We start from the raw sequence: 4,016 nt of genomic DNA on the forward strand, positions 1-4,016 counted from the left end.
CCAAACTGGGGGCCCCGCGCCTTTGAAACTGCCCCGGGCCTCGCGGGGGGCTAATCCGGCCCTGCTTATCGGATGCTGTACCATACATTCCTTCCTAATAATGATAAAGATGAGATATTATGACGCTATAATTGATTGTCCATTCCATCATTACCATCTGTCCATTTGAATTTAAATTGACAGGTGTGTTAGCCTCCTTATCTTCTCTCCTCCTCTCTTGTTTTCCTTTTCTTTCCCTTTTTCTTCTCTTTCTTTTTCCTCTTCTGTTCTTTCTTACACTCTTTACTTTTTTTCTCCTCCTCCTCCTTCTCTCCGTCTCTCATTCTTCTTCTTCCCTTTCTTCTTTTTAATATTCTTCTTCCCCCTCCTCTATTACTTCTTCGTTTTATCCTCCTTCTCCTCCTTATTTTTTTCCTCTCCTTTTCCTTGTTCTTCTCCTCTTCCAGCTCTCCGTCAATCTTCTCGTTCTTCTCTTCTTCTTCTTCTTCTTATTTTTCCTTCTCCTCTCTTTCCCCTTCCTTTCTCCTCCTCCTCTTTCTCTCCTTCGTCCATTAGAATGGACACGTTCCACATTATTTGCGTCTTCCCTCAAATTTCCCTTCATTTCGATGAAAAATCCCACATAAAATTCCCATTATGATATTATGATTCGTGGTGTAGAAGAATGGGTAATGGGTACTACTACTTGGGATGAGGAAGGCCCCGGGTTCGATTTTTGCTTCATTTATTACTTTCTATTACTAATGTATAGCTCAGTCTGGCTGAGGGACTATAAACAGAGAGTAGATCAGCGTCTAGCTAGGGTCTCTCTCTAACTTCTCTTCTCCTTCGTCTCTCTCTCTCTCTCGCCTCCCTCCTCTCTTCCCTCCCCCTCTCTTTTCTTCTTCTCCTTATCCCCCCCTCTGTTTCTCTCTCTCTCTTTCTCCTCTTCTTCGTTTTCTTCTTCCCCCCTCCAATTTTCCTAGGATTTCAGCGCAAAGTTTGGCCGCTAATTAAAAGTTTGCGCTGACAAAAGTATTACAAAGAAGAGATGATAGTCGAAAGAGAATGAGGAACTTGGTGTGGTTGTTTGTATATGAAACATCCCGTGGGAAGAGAAGGATTTTGTTTGGTTGAAAATCAACTCAAATATTGCATTATTATAGCTAGGGGACTATAAGACCGCACGGCATTTCTGGCTTGATTTCCTTCGAAGAAATCGAAGTTTGAGGTTAGGTCTCGGAAACCGCAGCGGTCGCCGTGCGGGAAGCATGTATTTTTTTCCCAACCTACTTTTGCGTTACAGGGGGGAATTCCCTCAAATTTCCCTTCATTTCGATGAAAAATCCCACATAAAATTCCCATTATGATATTATGATTCGTGGTGTAGAAGAATGGGTACTACTACTTGGGATGCGGAATGCCCCGGGTTCGATTTTTGCTTCATTTATTACTTTCTATTACTAATGTATAGCTCAGTTCCTCCTCCTACTCCTCCTCCTCCTCCTCCTCCTCCTTGTTCTTCTTTTGTTGTTTCCTTCAGAGTTTCTCTTTACTTCTTCTTCTTCTTCTTCTTCTTTTCCTCCTCCTCCTCCTTTGTTCTGTTCTCTTCTTCGGACTTCCTCCTCCTTCTTCTTCTTCTTCGTCTTCGTCTTCTTCTTTGTCGTCTTCTTCTCCTTCTTCTTCTTCTTCTTCGTCTCCTTCTTCTTCTTTTTATTCTTCTTTGTCGTCTTCTTCTTCGTCTTCTTCTTCTTCTTCTTCTTCTTCTTTTTATTCTTCTTCTTCTTCCTCTTCTTCGTCTTCTTCTTCTTCGTCTTCTTCGTCTCCTCCTCCTCCTTCTTCTTCTCCTCCTCCTCCTCCTCCTCCTTCTTCTTTTTTTTTCTTCTTCTTCTTCTCCTTCTTCTTTTCCCTCTTACAGTCCGTTGTTCTCCTCCTTTTCATATTTCTAAATAAGTTCCCTATCTACTCTTAACCTATTTATCCATTCTATTTCTAGGGTAGAAATCTCCCTTTTCTCCTCTTTTTCAAGTTTCCTCATTTTCTTTTCTCTCCTCTATTCTCCTTTCCTCATCCATTCCTTCTTTCTAAATAGTTTCTGAGGGTAAAAATCTCTCTCTTCGTCCTTTTCTCTTTATCCCTTTTTAGTCCGTCCTTCCTTTATTATTACGATAGTAATAAAAAAAAAGGTATAAGGGGCGGACTATTGTATTTGCTTCGGTGTCGTCTGTCTGTGTGTCTGTCTGTCTGTTCCCATTGAAGGACTTAACCAAACCTGGTCAACCTATATATCAAATCAAAGGTCTTTTTACCAAAAAGCCAAAAAACCAGAAAAAATGGTTTTGGGGGGATTTTTTTTTCACATTTTCTCACACAAATGAGCTCTGATATTGAAATTTGTCGCGACGACCTATGAGAAGTTTTAGATAACACTTCAGTCATCAGTCGTTAATTTAAGACCGGTTTTAGCGTCACCTATGTTAAGCTACGCCGAGCAAGGCCAAAAAATGGATGGGTGACTTAAAGGAATAAAGGGAGAACGGGCTCTAGTCTTGATTTTAATTCATTACATGACAGTAAAATCAAAAATCAAATCAGTAATAATAATAATAATAAACTGAATATTAAACAAATTAGGTAGGTACATAGGTAGGTACTGATTTACTTTCACCACAATCGAATAAACTACGGGCTAAAAAATTCCCGGAGGGACGGACCCAGCTTGTTTACCGTCTTCCTTTCCCTTTGTCTGTGGGGAAGTTTGGTCTCTGTCTCTCCATATTATTCTCCTTCCTTTTCCCTCTTTCTGTGGGGAAAGTTTACCCTCTCTCTCCAAACTCTTTTCTTCTTTCTCTCTTTATTTCTAACGAGGAAGAAGATGTGTGGCTATCCCTCTTTATTTTCCCTCATTGTCTTGTGAACTTCACTAGCACAAGCTTTATAGAAGTTTATCTTCAAACTTTGCTTTTATCAATAGAGCGGTAACGCATCCTAGTATGTATCCATAATATAGTTTTAGTTCTATACTACAGGCGAACATGGATAAATGGGAACTTGAGGGAGCGAGTATTTTTCGTGTCAATTACTTACAGAGGTTTTTTCGTTGTCTCAATTAAAGAGGTTTAAGGAAAATATCTTATCTACCCACACAAATTAAGTTCTAAGTTTCTGAAACAAAAATATTCAAAAGTTTATTCTGAAAAGAGTAAAATGAAGTTCTAAAGTTCTTCATGAAAAGAAAGTTTCAAAGAAAATCCAGGGGGTAAGAAGATCCATTTTAACTTTGTATACCTGGACTTTAGATGTACCTGTGTAACCCCAAACAAAATATTATTGATTATTTTATTTATTCAGAGCTAAAGTTCCAGCAATCTAGGATAAACATAAGCATCAAAATAATAATATTATAACCAGATCTGGTGCTTTTATTATTATTATTTTGTGTGAAAAAATCTACGAGCAAGAAATAGGTAGGTAAAACCCTTTTTTTCTAAAAAGAAAAAGAAGGAAAAAACCTAGGTACTTGCCTAATGTTTAGATAAATGTTTGATAACAATAAAACCCCACCTTTCCGAAAGAAAAGGAGAGGGAAAAGAGATTAAAAATTAATCCCAGGATAAAAAAAAAGATTAAAGACGGGTTTTAATTTGGCTAATGTAAAGTTACCGTGTGAAAGCCCTATTATCCTATTACTCCATGAAGAAAAATTCGCCGCCACCAATAGAAAATTTATACACCTTCGTTTTACCTGTGTTTCTCCCCTCCAATGAATGGAATTCTATTCTATTCTATTCTATCCTATTAGATGTATAAATAGCTTCTTCTTTTTTTTTCTATTTTTACCTCTTATTTTAGATCTAGGTATTTATTTTCTGAAGAAATCTCTACTTAATACCTAGGTACCTCCCCAAATACTTGTCACAAACGAGAAAAAAATGGAGGTGATAGATATTTTTTCTAGGAATAGAGGGAGGTAAAATTATTAAAAATCTGGTTCGATGAAAAAATGATTTCTATCAAATTTTCCGTACAACAAATAA

This window comes from Diaphorina citri, unplaced genomic scaffold (assembly GCF_000475195.1).
Source record: "Diaphorina citri unplaced genomic scaffold, Diaci psyllid genome assembly version 1.1 scaffold4417, whole genome shotgun sequence".
NCBI lineage: Eukaryota > Metazoa > Arthropoda > Insecta > Hemiptera > Psyllidae > Diaphorina > Diaphorina citri.